We start from the raw sequence: 13,693 nt of genomic DNA on the forward strand, positions 1-13,693 counted from the left end.
GCCAGTAACCAAGGAGCTCAGGGTCACCTGTTTCCACTCGCCATGCACACACACTGCTGGTCCTGTCTGACATCGCGCACTTGGTTGTACTGGGAAGGCGGGAAGAACACTGGTGGATGTTACAGTCTTTTCTAATGCCTTACAATAACTTTGTATCTATTTGACTTTTAGTACTATGACGAGATCCATGTGATAACTTTTTTTGTCCACTCTGAGAGGGGGGGGGGGGGGAAGTAATGGATATGTCATGCAGGCATGAAGAGTAAGTCATCCAAAATTGATTGGAATGCTTTCCTTAAAGTTGGGTGGCTATTTTTTTATCTTTGTCTCTAAAGCAAACTCATCAGGAAAGATTTTTCTTCCCCCTCCCCCCGCTGGTAAATTTATACATTTTGGAAAGGATATATGAAAAGATTAATATCTTCTGATAAATGGAGCAATCTTTCTGTGGCTGCTCTTTTGCTTTCAGTAGCTGATTGGGCTGTGAGTTCTTGCTGGGAAGGTCAGTATCTTATGCATGCGTTGCTCATATTAAAATAGTATCTGGTTGATGACTGTTAAATACTGTAGACTAAACAAGGCTGTTCTGTTAAATAAGATTTAAAATTGTAAAAAAGAATGTTCAGGTTTTAATATTTGAACACTGCTATAAAGGTGCAATGGCTTGGTAGTAAACCGATTTCTTAGCTTTATTAAAATTAGCAGTGCCCGTGCCCTGGAACAGGTACATGGCCCAATTAAGTGAGCTGAAAGGGAGGGAGTTGCAAAGGGACCAAACTTTTCTCTTAGCCACAGAACGACTGTGCAGCTGCTGCTGCCGCAGGGCTGCCAGAGGTCTTCGGCAGCTGCTGTATGGCTGTCTCCATGTCTGATACAGAGGTGGTTTACTGGTGCTGACTTTGTACAGCTGTGGTACTGCTGGCATACACCCAGTCACTCTTCTTTGCCAGGATATAAAAAAAAAAAAATCCATGGCTGTACTCTGTAATGACCAAAAGTGACTAGTGTTCTCTCAATTCCCATACCCTGTTCTTCTGTGCAGAAGACTGGTATCGGTCCTGTTGCTTCAGAGTCCTGGAGTGCTTCATGAGCCTCAAATCCTGGATACGGAAAGGAACTGTACTCAAAAATACATTTCAGCACCTAATCCTCTTCAGATTCCTTAATTCTTCTGTGAAGATCGCTAATCTGATACTACGATTCATGTAACCAGTAGAGAACCAAATCCTATTCTGACAAATTTCCTAGAAACAGAGCAGGTATAGCACATACGAAGTGGGTACCCTGTAGTAATTGGGAAAAACAATATTGTCTAACTGAATTGCCTACATACATCACAGAGATTATAGTAGAAGTTATCTAATTGAAGTCTGATCTTGAATTTGATCTTTAAATAGCTATCCAACTGTACTTACTGAATGTAAATCTCAAGAGGTATCATCAGGTTTGAAAAGCCTTCAAGTACATCATCTCAGACATTTGGTCAATACTGGACATCTTCAGTATAAAAATTGTGTGTTAAATGGACCTCATGCAGAGAAATAATCAGGGTTTGTAATACAACTGTAATGCAATTTCTGTATACCCTGTGCTTTTCCAAAGGATTTTTTGATTTGAGAATTGATCAGGAAGGTATATAGTTGCAGTTTTGTACTGACAAGAATATAGTACAGAACTGCATGGCTCCAGGGAGCCTGTCTGCACTGCAGAAAATGCCAAATCAGGTTTTTGAGAAGACACACCTCAGTATCCCTAGGCATAATATGAAAGGAATAGAGATAGCATTAACAAAAAAAAAGTAGGTGAATGTTATACAGATGTTTCATAGTTTAGACTTGTCTCAAGGTTTTTGACTTAGAGTAACTGGTAAAACACACATATTAAACTTTAGTGAACAGCTTTGGAAATGATGTGACTTTTGTATGACAGGCAGTAACTGTAGTTTAGTCTAAACAGTGTGAAATCAGAGGGTCCCAGAGAAGTCTGACATCTACTTCTAAAGCTGTGGAGGTTGGTGCTCTGAAAGGTCTGGTTCTTGATTTATCTGAATGTATGAGAAATTCCCAGGCTCACATCTGTTTGCTAAGAGACAGCTAGAAAAGATTGACTTCCCATTGCAGGAACTCTGTTTGGGTAACCCTCTGGCAGGCAAGCAGCCTAGTGAGCAAACATTGAGTTTGTGCTCAAATAGCATTTTCTCTTGCCTTGTCTGTCAGGCCTTGGTTAGTGTGTCAACATCAAATAAAAGCTCCTCTATGGGCTCTAGCAGTGCTTGTTTATGCCAAACACTTACATCTTTCTTTTTTTTTCTGAAGGAAAAAAAAGATTAGCTTTGGTGCTTATTTCACTTCCCTAATGAGGAAAGGTGAAGGTGTGATGTGGGTTGTGCACAAAAGAGGGGGAGCTCTTTCCTGCAGTATTTGAAGGTTTAGGCGGTTAATTTTGAAAATCCTTTAGAAAAAAGAATACATAAGAAGCTGGTAGAGGTTTTCTCTCCTGTTGCTTTTACTAAGCCAAGGGAACAGCACAGTAGGTTGAAGGTTGAACTTGCAATAGGTAGAAGAAATGTTTCAGAACTACGCTTGTCACCCAATTTGCTCTTAAATGAATAGCAAGGACTTTCTATTTTCTTAGCTGTGAAAGTGAATGAAATGAGCCACAAAATGAATAATCTTCTGATATCTGCAACATAAATGTTTATTTTGCACATAACTGTTTATATTGCATGCATATTATATGGCAATACTTATGCAGTTGCAATGAATATTGATGTTATGTTCTTAGTTTCCCTGAATTTAAATGCAGAATAATGGTCCCCATCTGAAAAGTAATTGTTACCTTAGTGTTTTAAAGGAGTCCCTTACATTTCAAGACTTTGCTGTTTTCTGAACTAAGAATATGAATCCAAAAAAGTGACTTTTCCTTTGCTTCTACAGCTGAAATAGAAATAGTGGTAGTTGTGGTTTCTGAACTGTTGCTATACGAATTCCTCCAAATGATGGGAGAAGTGTGGTTCTTTGTTGTTTCTTTGGCTATAGGCAAGTTAATCTTAATGTGGTAGGTACTGTAACAATATTGAAGTGCGTTTCTCCTGTCATTTGGAAAAAAAATTATACTGCAATAGCCACTTTCATAACATCAGGATGGTGATTGTAATTTAAATACTGGTGGTGTACAAGTGATGGAATTACAGCTTTTTATGTCACTTGTTTACTTTACGTTCAGATAAAGCATTGTGTTAGTTTTTCCCTCTGGTCAGTCTGGACTATTTTACAAATGACATTATACATGTGTGCACTTACATAAGATACACTTAAGTGTAGTTAGTTCATAGTGGAAAAGGTATACCTGTGAGAAAGGAATGTGAATGAGAAAATCTAAGTGTGTGTAAACATGTTTATGCAGCTGCATTTTAATGTAACTTATTATTGGAGTGCTCTGTTTAGAGAATAAAACTGTTATAACTGAAGACAAGCTACTAAAAATTCCTTCAAAATTTTGTGAGCTGTAGGTAAATCAAAAGTACAGATCTCCAATTCTGCTTCCAGATTTATTTGTACTTTTAACAAGTTTTCTTCATATTAGTATCTGAAAACTATTTGAGATGCTAATAAATCTGTCTTCCAAACTTTCCGTATTAAAGCATTGTTTCAGATTATTAAATCTGACTTTTTTCTGTTTTTCATGATTAATATACAACTTCTTTTAATCTTAGTAATGTAAATAATTGATTCCAATGTGGGCAATTTTTTAAACTTAATAGCTTTTCAGGCCTTTTGTGTGATGTGGGACTTGAGTTACTGTGGAGCCTCAGATATGCATTTCAATTCAGAGTACATGTGATTTGGAAACATGCAAAATGAAAGATTTATTTCTATTAGATCTTCATTGAAAAATCAAGTTGATGTTAGTATTTTTGTTCTGTAAGTAGAAAAAACAAGACAGTCTTATATTTCTTAAAATTCAACCTTCACATGACCTGCTTTAAAACCTCAGGATCTCAATCAAAAAAGTTAGAGAAATACTTGCTAGAATGTCTTGTTTCAGTTGGGGTGGGGGCAGGGGGGTGGGGGTGGGGAGAAGACTGGAAGACGTCACTATCATACTTTGAGAGCTTTTTAAAAAAATCAATAAAGGAAATAGTTTAGAATCCTACTGTATTTGTTTGCAATATCATACTGAACTGACTCTTTAATTACACTAGGGACTGAGAGCACATTGTTCTAGGCACTTCACAGACAATGAAAGACCTTCTTTGTCCCCAGAAATGTATTTCTGTGCTTTGACTTTCCGTGTTATTTAAGATGATGTGACCTTAAATGTCCAGTTTCTAGAATATTAAAAGAATGTGTTGGTATCTGTTTTATTAAATGTAATGTGCAGAGCTTAAATTCCCCAATTGCAAGACAGAAGACCTTTGTTTATCTAAAAAACCAAAATAGACCATGATCAGCAATCAAGTCTTAACATTTCCCCTGTCGCTAGTGCTGGAGAAGACTGCTTTGCAAGGCTTAAAGATCTTTTGGCCTCTGTATTCAATTCTCAGCCTTCCTTGAGGATATCAATTATGAAAGATTTTGTAATAAAGTCTGGATGAGTGGAAACTGGAGAAGGACAGCCAATTTACTTCACGTCATCTATTGATCAGGCAGTATTTCATCCTCATGGAGCTAGCAGTTTGAAACTGGATGGCTTAATACTGAAGGCTTCAGCCATAGGTATATGAAGAAACTGAATCAGTTTTGCTTATATTATGACATATTTATATGAAGATTTGTCCCTTCCACCCCCTGGGGGAAAAAAAAAGTGTATAGAAGAATGCCAATGTAAGAGGATGTGAGTTTTTACAATTTATCACCTTGTGTTTCATACACTTGCTTTTCTTCATCCTGTATCTCAAAGAAATAAACCCAGAGATCAGGTTTTTCATTGCTCGGTGTTTTTGTTTTTATCTTTTACAGTATTCTCTTTCATCTCTGGATGGGTAACACAGGTTGTGAATTAACTCCACTGTGTGTTCAGAGGCTCCCAAATGCCAGTTTTGAGTTTCCATCTCAGGGGTGATGTCTTATGAACACAGCCATTCTGTTTCCAGGCTCAGTTTAGGTCTAGGTGCGGAAGACTCATGTTTGTGTGGCTGCAGTCTCAGATAAGTCAGTTTGTGTCTTTGCTTTGTATTTCTGGATTCAAGAGCACTTGGGAGCACCATGTAGAGACTTGAATATCTCTGCAAAATTGTCAGGTGTGACACAATCAAGTGGCAGTCTAGACCTAGTAATCTCTGATGGATCGAGCTGACTCAGTCCAATTAACTTTCTCAATACTGTGCTCCTGGCATGTCCCATATACTGCTAGAATCTGAAAGATCCCAATATGGGCCCTATGTGCCTCTGAATAATTAAAGTAGCTGCCGCTATCTCAGTATTATCTCAAGTGTTGCAGAAAAATTACTCTAATATGAGTAGCAGTAAATAAATGGTTGGTCCCTACCATATCTCTCCCACTGCATTGTTTGTTTTAAATGGCATTTGGTATATTGCCTACTGCAAGTACTGTGCATCTAAGATGCAACGGAGTATTGTGTTCAAGAAAAAAACACCAGTCAGGAAATTCTGTAGGTGGATAGGAACTGTAATAAAAATTCAATGTAGCTATAATGAAATACTTGTAGAGTACATGTGCCATGTACAGAACTTGTTCTGTCATTTTAACCTCTAATTAGCTTTTTACTTCTGTTTCATATTCCCTTATTCTCCTCAGTTCATTAGTAATTCCATAGAATTTCTACAGCATCTCTGGTGCCCTCTGGCCTTCAAGGATTTCAAAAGCCTCTGTGCTTTTTCCCTGAGCACTTGCATAGTCCTTTAGCATCGATTTGTCCCCAGAGCACCCAAAACCACCACCAGCTTTCCTATTAACATCCCAAACTGTCAAAGTCCTTCAGCTTCTTCTGAATCTCTCTCTCTTTAAGACACCACTGTGACAAGAAGAATCTGTGATTAATGTCATATTAAGCTCAGAGGCATGTGAAGGCATTCAGCCAAGAAAAGGTACAGAGAATAGCTGTACCTACAGCATTGTAGGGGTGGTAGCTTGGTAGCAGTTCTTAATGACGGGCAGCCAAAGCTAGCGGAAGTGGCTGGCACTCGATAGCGTTGCCTGGTGTCTTCAGTTTAGGAAGGGCTATGAAAGAATCATGGCCAAGAGTTGCAGCTCTTTATATTTTGTTTGAAGACAGAGAATGGTCAAACTTCATACATTACAACACAGTATGTCAGCTGTACTTTGTCAGTACAAATATAAGCTTCAATTTTTTAGGCTTATCTTCTTAATATATTATACAAACTATAACTTGTTTGAATCTCTAATATGGTTATCATAACAGTATTTTTTTCTTAAGTATTGTATATAGAATTCTGGGAACTGCATTTGGGTTTTTTCTACTACTTAATTTTATTCATGAAGCATACTATGAAAAATGGTATTTTAAAGTCTCAGTAAAAAAAGCCGCTTATCGTGATAAGTTACGAAAGGAGATGGTTTGCCTGGTTTTCGAAGTTGAAAGGATTTTTCATTGTTCAGAACATGCCAAGTTTTCTTTGCCCAGAGCAGCATGTCTGCCTTCAAGGCCTCGAAGTTCAAATCACGAATTTTTCAGTGATCTGTGAAATCTAAAAATAATAATTAATCTTCAAGATGGCATAATAGTAAAATTTTATTCTGCTCATTTTTCTTTCATGCATAGTGAAGCTTTGAGAGTTCATTTTATTTGTGATAGAAATTCTGTTACTTCTAAAATGTATTGATAGATCCACAGGTCGGTAGAACTTCCTGGTGGATTGAGGATCGTATTGACTTAAACCAAGGCTGAATTAGTAGTGCAGATGTCCTGCAGATTCTCTGCATATATGCATTTCCAGGTGGGGGATAGGGCAGAGTGTTACTCATTTATCTTTTCAGGGTCTCCACATATCAAATTTGACATCCCTTATCTGCCCTGAATCGGTCTAAATTCTTCCATCCTTTTCTACTTTCCTCTAGTTTTCCTGTACCTGCCCTCCATATGCTGCAGAGCTCGGTTGTATTTCCTAATCACTTACAAATGAAGAAGTCGACATTTGTTTGATATCGCTGGAGATGAACAGTGGGATAAGTAGTAGCATTTAAAGTTGAACATAGTGTAGAAGGAGATGTTAAAGAGCGTATGATGGAGATGTCAAAACCAGGAGTGTGCCAGGGGACATTGGACAACTAAGGCTCTGCAGGGATAGAGCATAGCACGTGGGGAAGCACGTCCTCAGCACTTAGTGCTGTTTGTTTTTCAGATACTGTAGAGACAATAATTGACTAAAAGTCTGTAGTTCAAATATATGACACAGTATTTAAATCTAGTTTGCACAGGAATCATTTTATTAAGCATAACCTATGAACATACATATATATTCATTGTACTGTCATCCTTGGGAACAACGTATCTGCAATAAGTTGATGTGCTAAGATATAGTAACACTAAGAGCTTTAACAGATTGTAATCCTTTAGATTTTTATAGTACTTTTGCTCCTAGATATCAAAGCAGTGAGCAAATACTATGTGCCTTTTGTCACTTCTTTGAGGTGGTTAGCAAAAGTGATACAGTATCTGCAGTCAACTGATGTACAGTAATATTTATGTATTTAAGAAGTACTTTTATTAGTAGACGGGTTTTTCAAAAATACATCGAGTTTTGTGACTTTGGAAAAGTAGCTTTCAGATTATTCTTGTGACGCTTCTGGGCATATATTATGTGTCTCAGATATTCAGAAAGTGAATACTGTATTGTAGTCCTATTTCCATTTTGAATTGGGGTTATTTGTTATGTAGTATTGCTATTTTGATCAATAAATATATCTGAGTTTCTTGTATAAGAACTGTCCTGGGTCATTAGCACTGAATGGCTCTCCATTGGATGGAAAGCAAGTCTTCTGTTAGAGAATCCATTAATGTTAGAAAAAATGATGTTCTAGATAGGATGCTGGTGGTGTGTGGGAGTTGGAGACAGGGTGAAATTTTCCACTTGAAGCGAAGTGAGAAAGGCAAGGAACATTGTTTTTAAAGAAAAAAAAAGTTTCCCCTTAGAACTGGGGAAGCAGCAGTCTTTCACCACCTGTTAAAGACCAGATCCAATGAGTACGAAGAGCTGCCTTGCGTAAAAACTTGGACCAGAGTTAGGTCGCATAACTCTAAGGTCACACTGAGGGAAATTGAGTCCCAGTGTTTTCCTTTGGTAAGGTTTTTTTGCTTTACAAAGAGTAAAGGTGCTTGTAGATGAGAAATTCCTTTTGCTACAACCAGTTCAACTTGACCCTGAAATCAGAGCTCTTGTATTTCAGCAGAGGGGAAAGAGAACTTTTTAGAAAAGCTGGTCCCAAGTAGACTGTGATCTACTTTGGAGTGACAGGGAACTGGTTTATTAGATCTGCCCCAGAAGATGCCAGTTCTGAGGTTTGCATCTGAGATACCCAGAGCTGAGGGAAAACCAGGAGTGATCTCCCAAAACACAAGGTTTGTGAACATGTGAGGTTTAGTAGGTAGCTTGCGCATACCCTGGTAGAGCAGGCCGAGACCAGCTTGTAGCTTTTCCCGTGGTGGTATTTTTAAAAGTTCTTTGTAATACAGCTCTGCAAATTGAGTACGGTGTTCCCCACCTTCATACTGACCCCTTTCTAAACAGGACCTGCTGCTTGATTCTTGAGGCCCTAGAACTGAGGGTTTAAATATCCCCAAACTTTGGCAATCTCAATCTCTATTTTTTTCATTTTGACTTGTGTGTGACCAGGCTATCTTCTCTGCTTATAGAGTTCTCAGCTTTTTGCACTAATAGTCTGTAATAATTCAGTTTGTATTTTAAAGTATTTTAAAACAAATATATCTGAGGAGTGTGTGCAGATGTTTACTTCTGGAGTACTAGGTCCGTAAGCGCTCAGGTGTGAAGGAAGTAGGCATTTTAGGTACAAATATCTTGATCTGGTGGGGGGGAAAGTCCTGTTTTTCCAAGTGGTGGTGGTGTTGAAGTGTCAGAGATTTGTAGCCACACAGAGGTATTTTGTAAGAAATGCCTGACGAGGAAACAACGAAGTAAGAGCTTGGGGCTGGGGGAGAAGACATTGCCAGGAGCTCATGAGGACTGAAGTGAGTTTGAAAAAGACTCCAGATGACACTCGGCGCGGTTTTCAGCGTCTCGCCTTCCTCGGCTCTTTCCGCTTCAAAAACGCTGGTGGCAAGGCGATGCCGCTTGCGCTTTCCACGTAAGCGTGTGTGCTGAAGCTCGGAAAGGAGCAAGGCGCCCCGCGGCCGCGGGTCCCACCGCTCCGGCGGGCGCAGGCAGCCGAAGCTGCAGAGCGCGGCTCTCATCTCCAGATCAGCCTTAACCAAACCAGATCAAAGCGGGCTGCAACCAAGGGCGGGGAGCGGCCCCGGGGCTCCCGCGGCAGCAGGGAGGAGCCGGCGGGTCGCTGCCAGCTCCCTGACCTGCCGCGGGGAGGGGCGGCCCCGCTCCCGGCCCCGTCTCCCCGCGGTGGAGCAGCAGCGGCGGCGGCTCGGCTCGGCTCGGCGCTCCCCGCTCGGGGCCGTTGTCGGGGCTGAGCGGCGAAGCGGGCCCGGCTGCCGGCTGGCTGCGGAGAGAGCGGGCGCGTAGGCGGGGGATACCTGCATCGAGAGGGGGCTGCTTTCGCCTTGCTGCTTGCTCGTCTTCTCCGGCTTGGGTCTGGTAAGCGTTAAGAAGTGCCTTAGGTTGGACTGCCTCAGATCTGGCCGTGCGTTCCCGTAGCGCATCCTGGGTTACGGCTGGAACAGCTCGGGCTTTCAGAAAGCGTTAGGATGTAGGTTTAACCAAGACTGGTGCGTACCTCCGGTTTATTTGCACTAAAATGCTACTTCGTTTGGCAAGTAGACTCCTGGGCTTGTAAAAAGGCTACAGCTGGGTAGAAATGCCAGGGAGCTTAGAATGGGACCCTGCTAGCGCTGAAGAGCCTGGTGAGAAGGACCCCAACCCCCCCCCCCCAACCCCCCCACCCCGAGATCCAGCTATTTCAACAGATGCGCTATTATAAAAGTGGTATATGAGGTTCATCCTTTCAGAGCATGGCTCAGCAAATGGGAGAGTTAAAACCAATGTACGCTTGGGAAATGAAGTGGAAAAAAAATCAGTTCTCAAATGTATAGCTTTCGAAGAAAATTGTTGTTGGACTGCTAGTGTAAAACCTCTTTGCTGTATCTTCTGTAGCTAAATGTGAAGAATGCTCTGTGTTTATAAAATAGGTGTGACTGCTGATGTATACCTGCCTGATGTGCCCTGGCATTCCCGCCGAGTGTTTTGCTTGTTTAATATACAGTAGTTGTAAAATTATGATAGTGTTTCTATTAAAATATGAAGAAAAATGCTGCTATTAGTAACAGGTTCTTTAAAGATGTTCAAACACAGCTTTTAAATTTGGACAGAAAACAAAAAATCTGATTCTAAACAGATGGTCGAGGGGTTTCTTAACCTCTTACGTAACGCTGATATAGTCACGATGATGGTAGACACAACTGGAGCTGTATACTGAAGAGTATTGCTTTTGTGTCCCTTTACAGCTGTAATAATTTAAATGCCAATCCTACAGCTTGATTAAGTAAAAACCTGTGGAACTTTCAATGCAAATAACTCCTTTTACATCCAGAAAGAGACATATTTTGGTTTTCCCCACTCTGTGTAAGTGGGATTAGAGCTATTTTGGATCAGAATATTTGCAATTACAAAAACTTAAATGTCTTTCATATGGTAATGGAAAGTTAGTAAGTTACGTAAATAGTGTCGCCGTTGCAAGCAATGTTTGGGGTTTTTTTAACAGCTTTCCATGCTCTTGCCTTTCCATGCTGAGGTATACCTGCTTTCCAGAGCTATGTGCATTTTTTTCTTGAAGTAGTATGTTTTGTTCCAATTATTTCTGCTTCTAGTTGTATCTCTTTCCAAAACTTGGAGTATTTGAAGCTTTTTCAGATTTCCTTAATACAGTTTTTTCCATTTCCCCGTGTATATATGCCTTTTTTCTTTTTAAATAAAATTTTAGGATCATACAAATCTTCTGGAAGAGAATTTTCCGGGCTCCTTGTTGCTTCTATCTATAGTTTATCTGTATTTACTGTGTATTCTGACTTTTAAAAAACTTTGTCGTTAAAGTACTGCAATTGATTTCTTTAGTTGAAGCCCTGCAAATGATTTCTGTAAGTGGTCTGCTGTTGTTTTACTGTTTGTGCCAGGAGAAGTAACTTTAGCTTAAAAGCAAAGCAAAGCAAAATCTATTTCTGAAGTTCTGAAGAATACTATTTTTCCCACCCTTTGCAGGCTTTCCCAGCTTCCTCACCCCACAGCTGTCACCGGTGGGTCAGTTCGTGTGCCAGCTTGGCAACACTGGTTCGCTAGTGCCCAGCTGTAGCATGAGCTGTGGTCCTGGCACGGTGACATCTGGAAACTCCCTGTCACAGGAATGCAATTCTGCACCCAGCCTGCGACAGGAAATGAACTCATGATGTCTCAGGTTCAGGACGGGACAGCTTCGCAGGCTGTGGAGAGGGATGGAAGGGCGAGCTGGCTGGCTCTTGAAACACTCGGTACAAAATGGAGGAGGGGAGATTTCCCTTCTGCAAACCTCTTCTGATTCATTATTGTTTTCTAACTACTACTGCCTGATACAAGTACTTAGACTGCTGAAAATCTGCTTGTTAAGAGGGAGACATCAGTTGAGAAAATGGGTATTTGTAGACTGTGCAGAAAATAAACTGACCCTAATGGCGTTTCTCAAAAATAGGAGCCACATTGTATCAATCCTCAAAGTGAAACGGTTACATCAATAAATATGTCAGGTAAACTTGTATGCTGATGAAATAAGAATTAGCGATCCTTCTTGAAGGTGAAATACATACATTTAAAATATACTTTAAATACCTGAAAAAGAAGTGGAAAGGACAGGGAAGGCTTGTTCTAGTAAGCATCTATGTTCTGTATAGTGAAAGTTTTTCAGGGAAGATCTAGTGGTTAACAGCTGAAATGGAAAAGCAAGAATCAGGGTTTTGAGAGAAACCAAGCACCACATATGAACACATAGGAGTAAGAGCTAGAGAATTTGAAAAATGTCTAGTTGGGAGCCAAAATGGAGATCAACAACCATAAAACATTAAAAAGCCGTTTGACTTACTACAGACCATTGCAATGATAGATAACTAGACATCTCCCATAAAAGCTGGTATCAAACACCAGGCACCACCTGTTACTGCTGCGAGCACTGAGGGAAAACAAAGATGCAAAGAATTTTGGTGATGTGAAGGAGGAGAAAACCCTCCTTAAGAGTGGCTGTGCACTGGCTGGCACAGCAAACGAAGTCTGGAGAGGATTTAACTCAGTTTACAGATTGAGACTGTGTAGGAGGAGGAAGCCCTCCTTAAGAGTGGCTGTGCACTGGCTGGCACAGCAAACAAAGTCTGGAGAGGATTTATCTCAGTTTACAGATTGAGACTGTGCAACTCGTTTGCCACACTGAAAAACTTTAGCGTCTTAAGGGACTACAAGCCATTATAGTATTTCATCTGGAAGGAGACTTAATAGGTAGCACTGGGATTATTAAATGCTGCTTATTTCAAGAATGCACTACTTCTAGAATCCAACTGTTTTAGGTGAACTTTTGACATGAAATGACGTTTTTGTTACTTCAGACATCACGTTCATCTCGGAGCCATGATGCTTTGTAGCTGACGAGACTGCAAGGTCCAGAAAACCTGGACTGGTTCAGCTGGCTGAGTGGCGCGATGCTGACTACAGTTGAAAGGCTTTGGATAACTTTTAAATGAAATTTGAGTTGTGTCCTACCTTAAATGAAAAATATAAAGTCTTATAACCAGCTTAACTTTGTTTTAGTGCAAGGTACGGATTTTGGGACTTTTTTTTTCTTACATGGTTAAAATAACCCTCAACACTTAGCTGTTCCCTGTCATCTTCTAAAGATCTGTAAATTATCTGTAGTAATATACCAAGTTACACTAAATTTCCACTACATCATTCCCTCTTGAATTTGTACTTCTATCATTTTCAATTGCAGGCATTATGAGTCCAGATGGGATTTGTTGAACCGATGTTTTTTTAAGTCTGTTTTTTGTTGTTTTTTTTAAAAAGAAACTTTAAAGCAAAGAAAAATTCTTTCAGTTGCAGCCAAAGGAACAGGTGAACTTAATCCAAGTCTAAAAAGAACACGCTAGTTAGGGAACACCAAATCCTACATAGTTTCAGTGTGGTACAGCATTACTTTATTTCCTGAAGGGCTTGCAATGCAGATGGCAGATGTCTGCTGGGTAAGCTGTGTTCATTGTTAGCTCCACAAATAATAGAGGGATTACTCCATAAAACTGTCACTAAGTAACATTGCCTCTGCAGACCATGGTACTTTCCAGATATGATGCTCTTCCAAGCTGTTGTTTTGATCTGCATGGTTAAAGTGCTTTCTTAGCAGTTACTGTTATCAAGCATGAAGTAATTAAAGATAATGCTGGTTTTCCTTCCTTAGAAGTTCAGCTGGCATAATTTCTAAATAGATGTTAATGTTGAAAATGCCTTGTGTCCAGCTAGAGAGATGGATACCCAACTGTGATGTATTAAACACGTAGGTTAACACTTTTACTAATTGT

At 40.0% G+C, this 13,693-nt stretch overlaps 1 protein-coding gene across 5 annotated transcripts in view; it reads left to right on the top strand.

Annotated features, from left to right (window-relative positions):
• DISP1 (dispatched RND transporter family member 1) overlaps positions 1–13,693 on the top strand; it is a 93,359-nt gene that overhangs the window by 40,188 nt on the left and 39,478 nt on the right. The window contains exon 1 of one of the 5 annotated variants that reach the window (XM_049833435.1): positions 9,639–9,746. The exons of 3 other annotated variants lie outside the window; for them this stretch is intronic. The gene's annotated coding sequence lies outside the window, so the exon portion shown is untranslated. Of the gene's footprint in view, positions 1–9,638; positions 9,747–9,954; positions 10,013–13,693 lie in introns of those variants that run through there. One more of the 5 variants, XM_049833439.1, reaches the window with a different exon arrangement.

Source organism: Accipiter gentilis, chromosome 30 (genome assembly GCF_929443795.1).
Source record: "Accipiter gentilis chromosome 30, bAccGen1.1, whole genome shotgun sequence".
Classification (NCBI taxonomy): domain Eukaryota; kingdom Metazoa; phylum Chordata; class Aves; order Accipitriformes; family Accipitridae; genus Astur; species Astur gentilis.